The following is a 20,367-nucleotide window of genomic DNA, read 5'->3' on the forward strand; positions in this document are numbered from 1 at the left end:
CTATTATTTTTAAATTAAAACACTGTGCTCAATTCTAGAAATAAGTCACTGTGGTCTGCCATTATTTATACATATTTACTTAAGCCATCTAATGCTAGATTTGAATCTATAGTTAATAATCACACTTCCCTAATTAACTATTCGGAAGTTCTCTCTGTAAACTCTTTACTACTTCTAGAAATGCCCTTAATTGTATTGCAATTTTTACTACATGGCCTTTGTTTCATGGTTTTCTATCTTCTTTATTATCATGTAGAGTATATTTAAGTCCTTTCTTGAATTTCAACTGAGACTTTTTGGTTGTTCTGTATCAGACAATTTTAAAGTTTATTTTTTTAATATTCTTTTATAATTTTGTTCTTTGGAGTTCCAACATTTAAAAATTAGTTGGGTTATTTTGAACATTCTTTTTCACTTTTTTTTTAATTTTTGGATACTGAGGTTATTTTATTGAAGATTTTTGAGACATTTTCATTGGCACTTTAGTAAGCTTACAATGAAGAAGGCTGTCTATACCGCTACTTAAGCCATTGGTTTCTAAAAAATTTTTACTTGTAAATTCTACTCTTTAAAAGTAAATACAGGAGTACTATAGGTATTTTTTTAAACTGATGATAAAATTCTTACAATAAGTAATATTCCTCATCTACCTTATACCTTAAGATTTTGTTTTTATGAGGCTCTGTTCAACAGATAAAGTTACGTTTCAAAGAAAATTGAAATGTAAATAGTCTCCTCTGTTAAGATCCTACTTTTAAGAAAGTCTTGGCTAATCCAGAACCAAATGAAGAAATAACATGCTTAACCAAGCTCAGAGTACTGCTTTCAGATATATTAATTAATGCTGCCCCATAGCAGCAAAGCTCTTCTTTAATATTCTTTAAGTCAGCTTATCACATCTATCCCTGGGGACTAAGCTAGGAATTCCTCTGTATTTTAGTTTAAGAACAAGTTTTAGCACTAAGAGAAGAAAAGTTATATATTTTTATATTTATCTTATATCTAGCCATTTAACCAAATTACCAATTCTAAAAGAAACAAAAACTCTCATATACTGAAGAACACATTTTTTTTTAAAGTTCAGTATCTATTTAAAAACCATTATCAAATATTTTTGAAAGATACAAAACAAGACTTGGAACAGAGAGACATGGGAAAAAAAAGAATACAAAAAAAGTTGATCCTTTCCAAATTAGCATATGATTAATGCAGTTTTAATCCAAATCTCCAGTGGTTGTTATCCCCTTTTTAGACTGTAACAAAATGACCTTAAAGTTTATATGGAAAAAAAAAAACCAAATAACATCAAGAAATATTGAAAAAGAAGAGTAAAATGGGACTTGGTTGCTTTTCTATATATTACAACCTAAAACAAAATTACTGAATCAAAACAGTATCATATGGACACAAGAATAGAAGATTGAGCCAGGAACTATAATGCAAGGTACAGAAATTGATATAAGTATATATGAAACAATATAGGACTACAGTGGCATTGCAATTCAATAGAGAAAAGAGGGTTTTAAAAATAAATGGTGCCATCAGACTGGACACGCATTTGAAAGAACGTAGTTATATTCCTACCTGACACCATATACAAAATATATTCCAGATGGATTTAATATATACATATAAAAAGTAAGTCAATAAAAGTATTAGAAGAAGAGTTAGGAGAATATTTATATTACCTTAGATAAAGGAAACCTCCCTAAGCAAGATAAGAAACCATAAAGATACACACGTGACTAAATATAAAAAATATTTTTTTTGTATGGCAAAGAGACTATAAACAAAATCGAAGGCAAATGAGACACCAGGAAATAAGTAACTACAACACACAGAGCAAAGTCTTACTATCACTAATAAATGAAAAGTCCCCTATAAATTAAGGAGTCAGATAACTTTACAGAAACATGGGCAAAAGATAAGAAATGAAAATTCACAGAAGAAATGCAAAAGAGCAATAAAAGCATATGAAAAAATGCTCAACCTCACCAAAATTCAAGGGATATCAATTAAAATAGAATAGCGTTCTTCACCCAGTAGAGTAATAATACCCTGTAGTCACCAGAATACAGGAAACAAGGAGTCTCATACTTGCTAGTGGGAACCTAAACTGGTACAACTTTTTTGGAAAGAAATTTGGTAATGTATTTTAAAATTTGAGATATATGTGCCCTTTGACTCAACAACACTCCTCCCCATGCCCCACCTCCACCCTGGGATTCAACCAGAGTGAAGCACCAGTGTATAAAGATACATTAGTCAGGGGATATACAACCACAACCAAGGGAGACAAGGTTAATTTCTCTTCACAGGGGACAATGCAGTGAACACGATGCACTCATTAACATGACTGAGTCAGATCCATACCAATGAGCTGGGTGAATGTGACATTTGTCATGTAAAACATAGTTGATGGTAAAATTACATTGGAAAAATCTTCAAAAACACAGTATGCACGTGTGTGTTATTTCACTGTAGGAAATTGCTGATATGTGTTTGTGATGGAGCTATACAAAATTGCTGATATTCAACTGCTTCTGATCTAATAAAATGGCAATTTCATAGGTCACAACCTACATGTGTTTATTACATACGTATGAGCATGAAAAAAATGTGAAATGATACAGCCCAGGGTACTGACACTAGTTATCTGGAGAAGGGAGGAGATAAGGAAGGAAACGGTAAATAAACAACTTTTCATACATCTCTGCACTGTTTTACCTGTTAAACATGCAAATTAAAAATATCTAATAAAAAAAATTAAAGAAAAAATAGAAAAAACTAAGATGCTCAGGCCGGATATTACTTGAACACCTATATCTAGGGGCAAAATCTATAGCAATGGTCTTTAATTTTCTTTTTCTTTCTTTTTTATTTGTTCATTTGAGAGACAGAGCAAGAGAGAGCATGAGCAGGGGGAGGAGCAGAGGGAAAGGAAGAAGCAGGCTCCCCACTGAGCTTGGCACCCTACACCTGGGGCTCGATTCCATGACCCCGGGATCATGACCCGAGCCGAAGGCAGACACTCAAACTGAGCCACCCAAGTGCCCCTATAGCAATGATCTATTTAACTTTATCAAATGTAGCAAACAAAAACCAATTTATTTCCTTGTCTCTTTCACCACGTTCGTTCAAACCAATTCTTTGTTATTTAAAAAACAGAATTTCAGAATAATTTGCAAAAAGACTAGTAAAAATGAAAATTCAGAGAACATTAAGTATGACAAGGGAACAACAAAAACACTTTTACACTACTAATGAAGAATAAATTGGTGTAACCACTTTAAAACCATGGCATTACCTAATAAAGTTGAACGTTGCATATCCTATGACCTAGCAACTGAACTCCAAAGCACATGTCCTAGAAAACTCCTGGCTGAAGATTAAGACACATGAACCGAGGGTACACAAGAGCATTTTCATGAGAGATAGAAGCTGGAAGCACCCGAAATGGGTAGAATGGATCAAGTGTGGTATATGTCATACAGTGGAAGAGCAATAATGATATACTAATTAATACTTGATAGAGGTGAAAATAAATGAAGTCTTCTTTTTTTTTAATTTTTTTCCCTTTTTCAACCAACATCTTATCAATCCTTTTAAAAAATCTTTTTTATTTTTCATCCTTAGAGTCATATTCTATCCCTTCATAGCAGTTAATCTTATTTTGTTATATATATATATATATATATATATATATATATATATATATATAAGTTGTTCTCTCTTTAAAGTTTTGAGATATAGTTTCTTCTAACAGACCGAAATATACCTTAAATCTCTAGTGTATGGCTTTGTTCCAGTCTCCTGCCTGATCACATTCTCTCCCTTTTTTTTTTTTAAATCCTCTTCTTTCTTTTTTCAACCAACTTCTTATTAATTCCTTTTATAAAATCTTTTATAATTTTTATCTTTACATTCATATTCCATCCCTTCATCATATTAACCCTTATCTTTGTACATGTATAAGTTTTTCTTTCTTTAAAATTTTGGGAGGCACTTTCTTCTAACAGACCAAAATACGCCCAAAATCTAGAGTGTGGCACTGATCTATGCACCAGCCTGATCATATTTGATCATATTCTGGGTTTTTTTGGTTTGTTGGTTTGTTTTTTTCTTTTTCTTTCTTTTTTTTTTTCATTTTTCATTCTTTCCCTTTCTTTTCCCCTGGTTCCAGGTCTCTTCTGATTTGTTTAGTGTATATTTTTCTGGGGACATGTTACCCTGTTAGCATTTTGTTCTCTCATTCATCTATTCTCCTCTGGACAAAATGACAAGATGGAAAAAATCACCTCAAAAAAAAGAACAAGAGGCAGTACCAACTGTCAGGGACCTAATCAATATGGACATTAGTAAGATGTGGGAACTAGAGTTGAAAATGATGATTTTAAAGATACTAGCTGGGCTTGAAAAAAGCATGGAAGATATTAGAGAAACCCTTTCTGGAGAAATAAAGAACTAAAATCTAACCAAGTTGAAATCAAAGAGGCTATTAATGAGGTGCAATCAAAAATGGAGGCTCTAACTGCTAGGATAATGAGGCAGAAGAGAGAATTAGTGATATAGAAGACCAAATGATGGAAAATAAAGAAGTTGAGAAAAAGAGAGATAAACAACTACTGCATCACGAGGGCAGAATTCAAAAGATAAGTGATACCATTAGACGAAACAATATTAAAATAACTGGGATCCCAGAAGAAGAAAGAGAGAGAGAGGCAGAAGGTATACTGGAGCAAATTAAAGCAGAGAACTTCCCTAATTTGGGGAAGGAAACGGGCATCAAAATCCAGGAGTTACAGAGAACCCCCCCCTCAATCAATAAAAATAGGACAACACCCCAACATCTAATAGTAAAACTTAAGAGTCTCAGAGACAAAGAGAAAATCCTGAGAGCAGCTCGGGATAAGAGTTCGGTAACCTACAATGGTAGAAACATTAGATTGGCAACAGACCCATCCACAGAGACCTGGCAGGCCAGAAAGGACTAGCATGATATCTTCAGAGCACTAAATGAGAAAAATATGCAGCCAAGAATACTATATCCAGCTAGGCTGTCATTGAAAATTGAAGGAGAGATAAAAAGCTTCCAGGACAAACAAAAACTAAAGGAATTTGCAAACACAAAACCAGTCCTACAAGAAATATTGAAAGGGGTCCTCTAAGCAAAGAGAGAGCCTAAAAGTAACACAGACCAGAAAGGAACACAGACAATATACCGTAACAGTCACCTTACAGGCAATACAGTGGCACTAAATTCATATCTTTCAATAGTTACCCTGAATGTAAATGGGCTAAATGCCCCAATCAAAAGACACAGGCTATCAGACTGGATAAAAAAACAAGACCCACTGATATGCTGTCTGCAAGAGACTCATTTTAGACTCAAAGACACCCCCAGATTGAAAGTGAAGGGGTGGAAAACCATTTACCATGCTAATGGATAACAAAAGAAAGCTGGGGTGGCAATCCTTATATCAGACAAATTAGATTTTAAACCAAAGACTATAATAAGAGATGAGGAAGGACACTATATCCTACTTAAAGGGTCTATCCAACAAGAAGATCTAACAATTGTAAATATCTATGCCCCTAACATGGGAGCAGCCAATTATATAAACCAATTAGTAACAAAAGCAAAGAAACACATTGACAACAATACAATAATAGTGGGGGACTTTAACACCCCCCTCACGGAAATGGACAGATCATCTAAGCAAAAGATCAACAAGGAAATAAAGACTTTAAATGACACACTGTACCAAATGGACTTCACAGACATATTCAGAACATTCCATCCCAAAGCAACGGGACCACATTCTTCTCTAGTGCCCATGGAACATTCTCCAGAATAGATCACATCCTAGGTCACAAATCAGGTCTCAACCAGTACCAAAAGATTAGGATCATTCCCTGCATATTTTCAGACCACAATGCTTTGAAACTAGAACTCAATCACAAGAGGAAAGTTGGAAAGAACTCAAATACATGGAGGCTAAAGAGCATCCTACTAAAGAATGACTGGGTCAACCAGGAAATTAAAGAAGAATTAAAAAAATTCCTGGAAACCAATGAAAATGAAAACACAACTGTTCAAAATCTTTGGGATGCAGCAAAGGCAGTCCTAAGAGGAAAGTATATAGCAATACAAGCCTTTCTCAAGAAACAAGAAAGGTCTCAAATACACAACCTAACCCTACACCTACAGGAGCTGGAGAAAGAACAGCAAATAAAGCCTAAACCCAGCAGGAGAGGAGAAATAATAAAGATCAGAGCAGAAATCAATGAAATAGAAAACAAAAGAACAGAACAGATCAACGAAACTAGGAGCTTATTCTTTGAAAGAATTAACAAGATTCATAAACCCCTGGCCAGACTTATCAAAAAGAAAAGAGAAATGACCCAAATCAACAAAATCATGAATGAAAGAGGAGAGATCACAACCAACACCAAAGAAATACAAACAATTATAAGAACATATTATGAGCAACTATATGCCAGCAAATTAGATAATCTGGAAGAAATGGTTGCATTCCTAGAGATGTATCAACTACCAAAACTGAACCAGGAAGAAATAGAAAACCTGAACAGACCTACAACCACTAAGGAAATTGAAGCAGTAATCAAAAATCCCCCAACAAAAGCCCAGGGCCAGATGGCTTCTCAGGGGAATTCTACCAAACATTTAAAGAATTTATACCTATTCTTCTGAAACTGTTCCAAAAAAAGAAATGGAAGGAAACCTTCCAAACTCATTTTATGAGGCCACCATTACCTTGATCCCAAAACCAGACAAAGACCCCATCAAAAAGGAGAATTACAGACCAATATCCCTGATGAACACGGATGCAAAAATTCTCACCAAAATACTAGCCAAGAGGATCCAACAGTACATTAAAAGGCTTATTCACCACGACCAAGTGGGGTTTATCCCTGGGCTGCAAGGTTGGTTCAACATCCTCAAATCAATCAATGTGATACAATACATTAATAAAAGAAAGAACAAGAACCATATGATCCTCTCAATAGATGCAAAAAAAGCATTTGACAAAGTACAGCATTCTTTCTTGATCACAACTCTTCAGAGTATAGGGATAGAGGGTACATACCTCACTATCATAAAAGCCATCTATGAAAAACCCACAGAGAATATCATTCTCAGTGGGGAAAAACAGAGCTTTCCCCGTGAGGTCAGGAACACGGCAGGGATGTCCAGTATCACCACTGCTATTCAACATAGTATTAGAAGTCCTAGCCACAGCAATCAGACAATAAAAAGAAATAAAAGGCATCCAAATCAGCAAAGAAGTCAAACTCTCACTCTTTGTAAATGATATGATACTTTATGTGGAAAACCCAAAAGACTCCACCCCAAAACTGCTAGAACTCATACAGGAATTCAGTAAAGTGGCAGGATAGAAAATCAGTGCACAGAAATCAGTGGCATTCCTATACACCAACAAGACAGAAGAAAGAGAAATTAAGGAGTCAATCCCATTTACAATTGCACCCAAAACCATAAGATAACTAGGAATAAACCTAACCAAAGAGGCAAAGAATCTGTACTCAGAAAACTGTAAAATACTCATGAAAGGAATTGAGGAAGACACAAAGAAATGGAAAAACGTTCCATGCTCACGGATTAGAAGAACAAATATTGTGAAGATGTCAATGCTACCTAGAGCAATCTACACATTCAGTGCAATCCCCATCAAAATACTATCAACTTTTTTCAAAGAAATGGAACAAATAATCCTAAAATTTGTATGGAACCAGAAAAGACCCCGAATAGCCAGAGGAATCTTGAAAAAGAAAAGCAAAGTTGGTGGCATCACAATTCTGGACTTCAAGCTCTATTACAAAGCTGTCATTATCAAGACAGTATGGTACTGGCACAAAAACAGACACACAGATCAATGGAACAGAATAGAGAGCCCAGAAATGGACGCTCAACTCTATGGTCAACTCATCTTTGACAAAGCAGGAAAGAATGTCCAATGGGAAAAAGACAGTCTCTTCAACAAATGGTGTTGGGAAAATTGGACAGCCACATGCAGAAGAATGAAACTGGACCATTTCCTTACACCACACACAAAAATAGACTCCAAATGGTTGAAAGACCTAAACGTGGGACAGGAGTCCATCAAAATCCTAAAGGAGAACACAGGCAGCAACCTCTTCGACCTCAGCCGCAGCAACTTCTTCCTAGAAACACCGCCAAAGGCAAGGGAAGCAAGGGCAAAAATGAACTATTGGGATTTCATCAAGATAAAAAGCTTTTGCACAGCAAAAGAAACAGTCCACAAAACCAAAAGACAACCGACAGAATGGGAGAAAATATTTGCAAATGACATATCAGATAAAGGGCTAGTATCCAAAATCTATAAAGAACTTATCCAACTCAACACCCAAAGAACAAATAATCCAATCAAGAAATGGGCAGAAGACATGAACAGACGTTTTTCCAAAGAAGACATCCAAATGGCCAACAGACACATGAAAAAGTGCTCAACATCGCTCAGCGTCAGGGAAATCCAAATCAAAACCTCAATGAGATACCACCTCACACCAGTCAGAATGGCTAAAATTAACAAGTCAGGAAATGACAGATGTTGGCGGGGATGCGGAAAAAGGGGAACCCTCCTACACTGTTGGTGGGAATGCAAGCTGGTGCAGCCACTCTGGAAAACAGTATGGAGGTTCCTCAAAAAGTTGAAAATAGAGCTACCATACGATCCAGCAATTGCACTACTGGGTATTTACCCCAAAGATACAAATGTAGGGATCCAAAGGGTACGTGCACCCCGATGTTTATAGCAGCAATGTCCACAATAGCTAAACTGTGGAAAGAGCCAAGATGTCCAATGACAGATGAATGGATAAAGAAGATGTGGTGTATATATATACAAGGGAATATTATGCACCATCAAAAGGAATGCAATCTTGCCATTTGCAATGACATGGGTGGAACTGGAGGGTATTATGCTGAGAGAAATAAGTCAATCAGAGAAAGACATGTATCATATAACCTCACTGATATGAGGAATTCTTAATCTCAGGAAACAAACTGAGGGTTACTGGAGTGGTGGGGGCTGGGAGGGATGGGGTGGCTGGGTGATAGACATTGGGGAGGGTATGTGCTATGGTGAGTGCTGTGAATTGTGTAAGACTGTTGAATCACAGACCGGTACCTCTGAAATAAATAATACATTATATGTTAAAAAAAAGAAGAAGAAGAAGAAGATAGCAGGAAGGGAAGAATGAAGGGGAGGAAATCAGAGGGGGAGACAAACCATGAGAGACTATGGACTCTGAAAAACAAACTGAGGGTTCTAGAGGGGAGGGGGGGAGGGGAATGGGTTAGCCTGGTGATGGGTATTAAGGAGGGCACGTTCTGCATGGAGCACTGGGTGTTATGCACAAACAATGAATCATGGAACACTACATCAAAAACTAATGATGTAATGTATGGTGATTAATATAACATAATAAAAAAAGAAAATAAAAAAAGAAAATAAATGAAGTGTAACTGCACATATCCACCTGTGTGAATATCAAAACATAATATTGAATAAATTCCAAATGAGAGAAAAGGCATGATTCCATTTCAGAAACAGGCAACACTAAACAATTAAACAATTAAAAAAAAAAGCAGGAGAATGATAAAAATCCAGATTACAGCTTTCTAGGAATGGGGAGAAAGGAGGAAAGGAACAACGACAAGAAAATGGGAGTCTTTAAAAGTAATACTTATCAATAAAGCTAGTGGGGGGAAAAGATGGGGAAATGTATGTGTGCATGTTTTATTAGTAGTCTTTAGTGTGTGTACATGCAGTATTCTTCTGATGTATGGTATGTTTCACTCACACACACGTGCACATGCACACACACAGAGAAAGAATCTAGGTCAACACCCCCTTATGCCTACAAAGCCTGTCCTACTACTGGAGAAGTCACTTACATATCTTCCCGGCATATTTTGCATTATAGATGTTATAACATAAATGAATGGATATGTTTCTAGAATGAATAGATATCATCTATCCCTATATATATATTTCTAGAATGGATGTATATAATATATCCCTATATGTATTTCTAGAATGGAGGGATATACTACATAAATGGACGGACATCCCCGGGAGCCATCTTCTTCCAGGATCAAGGTAAAACAGAAATTTCTCTTATGCAATTTTTTTGTAGTGCACCAGTAGCTGGACAAAATATCACAGAAAATCCAAGATAAACAACATGTCACCTTCGGAAAACTTCATTTGCTAAGTTACAGCAAAAAACAAAGGTAACATTCCTGAGTAGAGTTCCATGGATTCTACTTTCACCCTGGGTTCATACCTTTCATTCCCATTATGATTTAAAATGACACCAGCACTCACACCATGGCTATTAAGATTGCAAAGAGTAGGAAAAGAATGACTTTTATCCACTACAAATCGCAAGTACCCAGGAAACACTGATTTATTGAGAGCAGACCACATGGAGTTCTATATCCAGACTTTACAGTGTTGGTCCTGATTCACAGTAGTGGGGCAGCTAAGGGTATTCTAAATAAGGCGGTATTTCACCAGGTAAAGGAAGGCAATTAGAAAAGGAGGAAATCTGTCTTGATTCCCATCCTCTACAGCTGCTTGAAATAAAAGTTATACTTCTGACTGACTCACTACCAACTCTAAGCTACCAGCTTCTTTTCCTTTCCAAGGATTATTTTGAATATTTGGACTTCGACTTTACTCACTCTATTCTGTCTACTGCTGTTAGGAGTTTGGTAAATACTCTGATTTAGCTAAGATGCTTTACTGACAGGATATCCTGCATCTAGTTAACTGAGGCCAGAGGAAAAGGTGATTAGACAAACTGAATACATGTTATTTTTAAAAGGAAAGGAAAAGACAAAAAAGTCATTGTAGCTATAGGCCCCTTATCATCCCAAGTAAACCAAAACAATATGATACTGAACCACCTCCAAAATACAACTTATTTACAGATGTGACATTTTTACTTCCTAATGCTAGAAAGTTCCACATGGTGCTCAGGACCTGGAAATGCAGGTGCAGCATGATCAATAAGGAAAATAGCCTTAAGTTTTCCATTAGCAAATTAAAAAAAAAAGGAAATTAAATTAATTGCTGTTGCAGATTTTTTTCTCCAAGAAGCTTTACAGACTGCTTTTTAAAATAACAGCTTCATTGTAATATAATACACATACTATATAATTCACTCTTTTAAAGTGTACAGTGCAGTAACTTTTAGAATATTCACAGTTATGCATCTTTCACCACTATTATTCCAGAACATTTTTATCAACCTGTCAAAAAATCCCATACCCATTAGCAGTCACTCCCCATTTCTCCCTCCACCACCCCAGCCCCTGTAACCACTAATCTACTTTCTGTCTCTAAGGATTTGACTGTTCTGGACATTTCAATAAATGGAACCATCTAACATGTGGCCTGTTGTGTCTGGTTCCTTTTACTTAGCATAATGTTTTCAAGGTTTATCCACATTGTAAGCATGAATCTGTATTTCATTCTTTTTCATGCAAATAATATTGCATCGTATAGATATATCGCAATTTCATCCAGGGACCGGTTGATGGACATTTGGGTTGTAACCTCCAGGTTGCTTATTTCTGTTAAAGAGCAAAAGAAAGCCAAGGAAGCAGAAGGAACTGAGCTTCAGTTCAGAATCAACCTATGCCAGGGATTAATAAACACAATTACTGTTATATCTGCATTTATACCCAATTGTTGTAAGCCACCCCACTCCCAGAGGGTATCAATGGAAATGTCAACTGTGGTAACATGGAATATGTGAGAATTTTTTCTTACACTATTAATGAAGAAAGAAGGGAAAAGGAAACAAAACATATCCTCCAATCGGTGAGCAGACAAACTGTGGCACACCAATCCAACAGAATACTACTCCATAATAATAGAAGCAAGCTACTGATCCTTACAACATGGATGTGTCTCCTGCAAATATGCTGAGCAAAAAAAGCTAGGAAAAAAAACACATAATATAGAGTGCATTTATGTAAAATGCCAGAAAATGCAAACTCCTCTAGAGTGACAGAAGGCAGATGAGTGACTGCCTGAAGATGGGGATGGGAAGGAAAGATAGTTATTGGGTATGAGGAAACTCTGGGATGGAAATGTTCATTATCTTGATTGTGGTGATGGATTCATGGGTGTATTCAGTTAAAACTCATCAACTTTAATTATGTATCATTTACTGTATGTCAATTATACCTCCATAAAACTATTAAGAAACTTTTTTAAAAAGTGAGTATACCCCCAAAAAAGTATTTGAATGACTACTGTGTGAAAACACTGCCTTTGTTTTGCATATATGGTTTTTAATTTTGTAACAAGTCAAATTATTCTTATTTTATACATAAAGAAACTTGAGATTGAAAGTTCAATAATTTGCCAAGGTGGCCGCCATCAATATTAAACTGAGATCTCTAAATCTTAACACACAAGCCCACCTTCTTTTCTCTATACCACACTGCCACTCACTGTTCCTATTACAGACTCAACTCCTTTTTCTGGAATCCCTGAGTCCTAGCATTTCCCCAGTTAGGGAATTTTCGGGCCTGGAGAAGAGGTTCATGCTTCACTGTGGTATTCCACATTTGCTTTCTTTTGCCCATCATGGTATGCTGCCACAAATACCTCTCCAATTATGGGGATTTGTCCGAGTCAGTTGATTTATTCATTTTCAGTGGATCAGAGCAGTTAATCTGGGCTAGATCAAGGCAAGTAATCCTGGTCCCTGGGTCAAAGAAGTGAAAATTATTCATCTGAGATTAAAAGCAAGCTGGACAAAACAAAACTGGCCATTCAACTCACTAGCTGAGCATTATACTTCATTGGGATGATAGGTCCCTCTTTTGAATATGGGAGGTCCAAGAATGTGGACTATTCAAGTTGCTCTGAGGTGTCTATCTACTTTTGGCCACCCCTAGCACTAAACTTGAGCTCTAGGTTGAGGTTGCTGTCCCCCCTCTGTTTGGGACAAGCACCAGAGCGGCTCCCTCACCTCTGTACAGCCTCCTGATCATCTTACCACATACACAGCTGAACTTTGTCCAAATGCTACCATTGTACTTGGGTCCATTTGATCATGGGCTATAACCGGGATTAAGTAAAATTAATGAAAAAAATGTAAGGTGGTTACAACATTTGTTTTTGTAAGATAGCTAAATTTGGGGGAGGAAGGAATGCCATTCTTTCATGCAAGACTTTCACAAGGAAAGTCCACTATGCTAGATATCTTCATTTGCCCCTTCAGACCCATTCTCCCTCCCATTCCACCAAGCTCTATGCCCTAGGAAACTAAACTGTATGAACTCAGGAGCGGACTTCTGTGTTCTTTGTCTTCCAGTGGGTTTGGCCAATGGGGAACACAAGCACTTCAGAGGGAGAAAGGATCATTTCAGTGTATAGGTGTCCTGGGACTCCCTACCTCCAGGATCATTAGAATCTGGCTCCACCCCTTTCCTGAAGGCTATAGCTTCTCTCAGGAGGCCTCTCCTCCCAGCCCTCCTCTCTTCAGTCCCTTAGATAGTAAAGGAGCCCCAGAGAAGTGCACTTTCCCTATACTCTGCCCATGTCCTCCGTAAATATGCTCTTTATTAAGCTCTCCTAAGTTTAACCAGTTTGAGGATGCCAATTGTTTCCAGTACAGTGGACACTTTCTGAGGGCTAAGAGTATGCCTTATTCAGAAAATGAACTTACTCCAAGTCCTTGATTTATATGAAAACACTGACATTCGTGGGGTTGATATCAAGCCCAGGCAAAAATAAACAATGGCTAGGTGAGGTGTGGAACGGAGAGCTCAAATACCACTGATTCAAACTTTTTGCACTGGAGATCATGTAATGCAAAGACATATTCACAAGATTTACGAGCACAGTAAAGGTGGCGGATGCATTTCTTGGATTTTAAAATGTGAAAGACGTAAAACATTTTCAGGTTGCTATATCATCCTTCTTCATGCTTACAAATCATATTTCCATGGTGCCTTCCACATTTCTGCATATCTTACTTACTTAGATTGAGACTTTAAACCACTTCTGGGGAAGTCTAACGATCAATATGAAGAAAGAGATGTTTGCTACAATAAAAACTGCCTAAATGGCAAATCTAAGAAAGAGAGCAGATTTCAGAGGTACCATCTGTTTTCCTTCATTGAGAGGTATTATCATATATAGTAAAAAATGCTATAAAAATGAAGGGCTGCTTCCTGTGTCAGACATAAATTATAATCTCAAACAGATTTTGATTACTGAAAGCTTATATCAAAGATATAAGTCCATTAAGGAAAAAGATGGATCTGATCTCATCTAAGCCCAAAACAACTAACCTCCTGTCTCCAGAATTAACCCAACTGTATTATTCCCAAATGAAGAAAATTCTATAACTAGAATAACTACATAACTACTTTAAGGCTGATTTTCTTTGATGATTTTTCTCTAATGAAGGCAAAATATCATGTAGCACAAATCTCTTAAGTAAAAAAGCTAAAATGTTGAAATATTAATATGGTGCTTTGTGTTTGAGTGTGTGTATGCGTGCATGTGTGGGTGTGTGCATGTCTGCCACCGATTACAGCCACATATCGAAAAGAGAAACTTCTTGAATTAACTTGAGCCAGCAAGGTAAACTCTATTCTTATATTCATCATGAGTGCCTATAAGAACTCAAAGAGTATTTGAAAGAAGATTAAAAAAAAAAAAAAATCTGGAGGACTCTGGCAGCTTCCATTTAATTTTGCATAACACCAGATGGCTCTTACAAAGTTCTCACTTCTTATTTTCCAAGTGAGTGGTAAATTCATGCTTTTGATTTTTCCTAAGCCAGTGCAACATATCAATGAATAATATCACTTTGCATTTGTACAGAATTTTACAATTTACAGCGTGTTTTCCAATTCATTATCTCAACTAATCTTTACAGCAGTTCCGAAATAGTCAGGGCAAGGATCATAACCCCCATTTTACAGATGAGAAAACAGACCTGGAGATATCATTCAGAACTCTTTGTAGCAACTTGAATTAGCTTAAGTAAAAAATGGAAATGGAAATGTATTGACTCACACCAACTGAATTCATGGTCTCCGACTGTTGGTGAGCTCTCTCCTTTCCCATTATCTGTCTCTCTCATTTGCTTCCCTTCTGTGCATCAGGCTTCATTCTCTCACCAGACTGAAACACGGCCTTATGTGACTTCACTGCCTTGAGATGAGAAAGGATGGGACCTCATCCTCAACTTGGGTTGGAATATTCCAGAGGAAGAACCTACTGGCCCCCGCTGGGTCACAGGTCCACCCTTTGAACCATCTCCTGTGGTCTGGGGATGAAATACTGTGGCTTCCCCAGCTTGGGTCAAATCCCCACCCTTGTGGCCAGTATTACCCAAACAAACAAACAAACCGGGAACAGACAGAGCCAGTGAGGAAACTGCGAGGAGAGCGCCAGCCACCCTAATTTGTATGTACTGCATTATATAAATTGCCCCAGGGCCGAATCAGAATGGCCTCATACCCAGATCTTCTGAGTGCTTTACAGCACAGCCCCGTCATGCAGGAGCCACCAAGGTGTCATGGGCTTCTTTGTTCCTCACAGTTATCAGTGTAGTCTGGCTCAAGAACAGCACTTGGAATAGACTCAGGTTCAAGTCTTCATCCTGTCCCTCGTCAGCTGTGCTAGTGGGCAACTTACTTAACCTCCGAGAACCACAGCTCCCTCCTTCATAAAATAAATAATTCCTGCGTCACAGGGTCATCAACAGGATCCAGGGAGATAATGTACTCCAGATGACTTTGAAAATTATAGAGAACTCCCTTAAGGTTTATTACTTAAGTTGTAAATGTAAATTTGAGGGAGGCTAAAATTACACAGTGACATCCTTCGTGTGGCCCTCCCTCCCACCAGGCTTATTTGGCATCACTTTGGTGCTGACATTTTTTTCAGTTTTCAAAAGGCACAGCTCAAAAGGAAGTTCAAGTAGCATCTCCAAATTAAAAGATTTATTCCAGAAGAGCAGCATTACTAACATATGGTTTAGTGGCACTTATCATGTTCACCTTTTCAATACAGATTAACCAAAAGATGAACATTTCTGGAAGACGCACAAGAAACTATTAACAGTGCTCCTCCAGGGAGTAGGGCTAGAAATTAGTGTTTGGAAAGAAACTTTTATTTTTCATTTATGTCTGTCTCGACTGCTTTAATTTTAAAAATCTCACACACCTATTCCTTTCATAGTACAAAAACTAATTAAATTAAAAGCATGGTTATCACAGGAAAGGAATATAGTATATACCTCGTATAGTGTCTGATGCATAAAAAGCTCTCAGTAAGTTCTTGTTTACTGATCAAACTAGGTATTTCTAGTTACCACCCTTTCAGCAAAGTAAAATCAACTTCACTAGAATAAAAGCCAGTTTTCATCTCTGTGACTGTACATGTTTTCCATTAATCATATCGTGAGGAATGTTCACTGCCACCCACTGAGGATATGATTTTAAGCTCTTACACCTTCACACACCAGACATGAAAGCTACCTTCTTAATTCCCAACTATAAAGCACAGTGCATGCAGCTGCCTCTCAACTCTGTTACTGCTGTTCTTATAGGCACACTTCCCTGTTAACTTCGGAGGATGCTGGGCTTCTAGGAACCATTCTATTTTACAGCTGGGGGTTGGCATGATATTTTCTAAGACATTAAAGGTTACATGGCAGCATATGCCAGAGCTAAAAGGCAGATTTAAATGGTATTTTTTTTAAATGATGCAATGGCTATGAAGTTTGGAAGCTGTGCCCTGGCTAAGTGTGGTTACTGGTTGCCTAGTTACATCTCTGTAGAAAGGTCAAAATGGTTGCCTCTAAATCTAGAAGGAATTAAAAAACCTTAGAGCTTCATAATTAAACCAAGGATTGTGTGAGTCCTTATGTAAGCATCCCTTAAAAAAAAGTCCCCATCAGACTTCGATCACATGACAGCCCCTGGGGATGTCAAAGGAGATATTTTAATAAAAGGCATTTTGGTATCTGAAATTTGTTACCTTGCTCACATTTCATTAAAGTTATCACATCTGGACTCTTCCCATTTTATCATATCCAGTTGCAGTCTGCAACTACAGGATATTAAAAAACTGTCCAACCTAGTTGATACAATGTCTATCCCATGAAAGACAGAAGATTGTCCAGTGTTTTAAATGGTTCAACTTAAAAAATAAATTTCTATTGTAATCAGCTTTGCAGAGTATAGGCCAGTGTATAATCTAGTGACAAAACCTATACATCTTAATAAACAACTAGTGTCTTAACTCTCAAGAGATGTCCCTCCTTCACCCCCTGGAGCACTTCCTCATCAGTTCTGCCTTGCAGACACTTTTATGTCTAAACATCTTCTCTGAGTAATGGGACAGGATAGAGCAACAATTTTGGTCTAGAAACTTAACATGAGCGCCTTAAAACGGCTAAGACTTCTTACAGAATTTAAAGAGAGGGAGAAGCAGTTTTTTTCTTTTTCCACTTGAAATCCAATCAGTTTTGTTTTGTTTTAGGTAAAATTCACGTAACAGAAAATTAACCATTAACCATTTTAAAGTGTACAATTCAACAGCACTTAGTACATCCACAGTGTTGTGTGGCCATCACCTCTCTCTAGTTCCAAGGCATTTCTATTACCCCCAAATGAACCCTGTACCCAGAATAGTAATTTGGACCTCTTATTTACATTTACTCTCTAATTGCTCTCTGGCAAAGAATAAAAGACACTGGGTTTAAATGACAGCATAATGATTTGGTATGCTTTCATTTCTTCTGGAACTTGTTTGATTCACAAAAAAAATAGCAGAGGTCTAAAGCTGAAATGATGCTAGTCCTAACAAAACGAAATCAGGATTGGTTGTCCTAGAAGGAAGGAACCCAAAAAAGGGGTTGAAGAAGGTATCAAAATAAGTCACGGTTCTATCCAAGATCTATTCTTGTCAGAAAACCAGACCCTACCCTCCATGACTGAGAGTGCTCAATCTATTTTGGGAAAAAAAAAAAAAAAAGGCAGGGGGGGTGGGGACTGGTTATTGAAGGAGAATTCCTTGTACCCACCAACTAGGGCAGTTTGGAAGACAAGGAACACTAAAAATACATTCAAACAAAAAAAGAAACAAAAAAGAGTGTTGAAAGTCAAAAGTCTGTTCTGGGGAAGCTAATTTACTGTTCTTGCAGTCTTCTTTGTCCCAGTGGCTTAAAGAACAAAAATATCCAAATAACGGTCACAGAAATGTAAAAAATGAGACCCTAGGACCTTCAGTATTCCAGTTTTCCTGGTCTGACTTGCTGAGGCTAACACAGGGCAGTGTATGATGGAAGCAGGAAGGAAGGACTAAGCAAGAGTCTACCCAGACGCAGCTACTTCGATCTGGGCAAGCAGCTCACTCTCTACAGCTGAAGGTTTAGGAAGCACCAAGTTCTTGAGCTGCGAAAGATGCTAAGACAGGATCCACTCCAATCTCTTCCCCTCAGGCTTTCAAGATCATCTTCCTAATACTTATCTCTTTCGGGACAGTCTATGCTGCCTCTTAGGTGGGGAAAGGTCAATTTTGTCGTACAAAAAGACAAGATTCAAACTCAGAGTCCTGTGCTGCTTTGCCAAACAGGTTTTATACTTTCCATACATGCTGACATGCTGAAAAAGATGCAGTGAGGTACTGTGGTCACTTCAGTGACAAAGTTATTAAAGATGTGTTCACGGAAGGCATCCTGTAGGAGGGTGCTGGTAACGCTGGAGAACTGAAAGGGTAGGGCATGAAATGTAACACTTCCTAAATGTCACAGGTTCTTCTTAGTGCTGAATCTGAGGGTTTGGGTTTTTGATTTTTGTTTTTTTTTTAAGTTGGTTTGCGCAAACATGTATATGTGGATACAGATTTTCCAAGAGTTGGAGTCACTGCCGTCTTCAGTCCAAACGCTGGGGGTTGTTGTCGTTACCTAGTTCAATCAAAATTTCTATTTTGGGGCACCTGGCTGGCTCAGTCAGTGGAGTGAGTTACTCTTGATCTCAGGATTATAAATTCGAGCCCCACAGTGTGTGTAGAGATTACTTTAAAATCTTTATTTACTTATTTTAATTTTTTTTTTTTTAAAGATTTATTTATTTATTCATGAGAGAGAGAGAAGCAGAGGGAGAAGCAGGCTCCCAAGGAGCAGGGAGCCCGATGCGGGACTCGATCCCAGGACCCTGGGATCATGACCCGAGCTGAAGGCAGACGCTTAACCATCTGAGCCACCCAGGCGCCCTTAATTTTTTTAAGTAATCTCTACACCTAATGTGGGGCTCAAACTCACAACACTGAGATCAAGAGTCGCATGCTCTTCTGACTGAGCCAGTCAGGCACCCCAAAACCAAAATCTTTTAAAAAATTTTTCTATCTTAACAATTCATGGACATGACAGCTACTTTCCACTACAGCCATTTGTTAGACATCTGGTGGGGGTGACCACCCGTCCCTATTTGCCCAGGACTGACCCAGTTTTAGCACCAAAAGTCCTGTGTCCCAGGAAACCCCCAGTCTTGGAAAAATCAGGATGGTTTTTTACCCTATTGCTAGTCCTAGGTTTGGTCTTCAGATCTGCATTGTTGGAACGTCTAGAAGTGGATAGAGAGGAGACTTGCTACAGAAATAGCTAAAAAACTTAAAATCTCCAACGAAAATTTCCAGCTTATTCTACTCCAGAGATGATTTTCAAAAAATAACCCAGTGGTCTATTTCACTCATGAGGCAAGAAATGGTTTCTTACTTTGTGGGGATGACCTACCTGGTATATGATGGAAATTAAACCATCCGTTGAAATTAGCTATAATAAATACCACTAGAGTGAGGTTCTAAAATATTATGTTATTTTTTCCTCCAATTTCTACATTTTAGAGCCTAATACATATAACATAATATGACAGGCAGACATAAGAGCATAGAATAAAAATCTCCAATTTCTTTGGTACTATTCAAAGACCTTGGAACCTGCACGTTGTGGGCAAACACCCCGGAGTTAGAGAAACTCCAAAGGCAGCACACTCTCTAGAGGCCACACCCATAGTACCAAAAAGTCTGGCCAAGAAAGGAGCTGTGGGACTTCAAACTGCCCACCGGATCCAATGCCAAATACTCCAAGAAAAGCAAAAGACTTCAGGGGCTATATCTACAAAACAGGATTTGCAGAGTCCAGACAAGAACTTGCTTCAGCAATCTGGGAACCCTAACCCTGCTCAACCCTACACGATGAAATGTTAGATACTCCTACCTCTGCCACCTGAGGTCTTTCTGCTTTTCTGAA

General features: G+C 37.7%; 1 protein-coding gene across 2 annotated transcripts in view; it reads right to left on the bottom strand.

Moving 5' to 3' along the window:
* GNG2 (G protein subunit gamma 2) overlaps positions 1 to 20,367 on the bottom strand; it is a 124,222-nt gene that overhangs the window by 85,050 nt on the left and 18,805 nt on the right. The window lies entirely within an intron of this gene.

This window comes from Zalophus californianus, chromosome 6 (genome assembly GCF_009762305.2).
Source record: "Zalophus californianus isolate mZalCal1 chromosome 6, mZalCal1.pri.v2, whole genome shotgun sequence".
In the NCBI taxonomy this organism is placed as follows: domain Eukaryota; kingdom Metazoa; phylum Chordata; class Mammalia; order Carnivora; family Otariidae; genus Zalophus; species Zalophus californianus.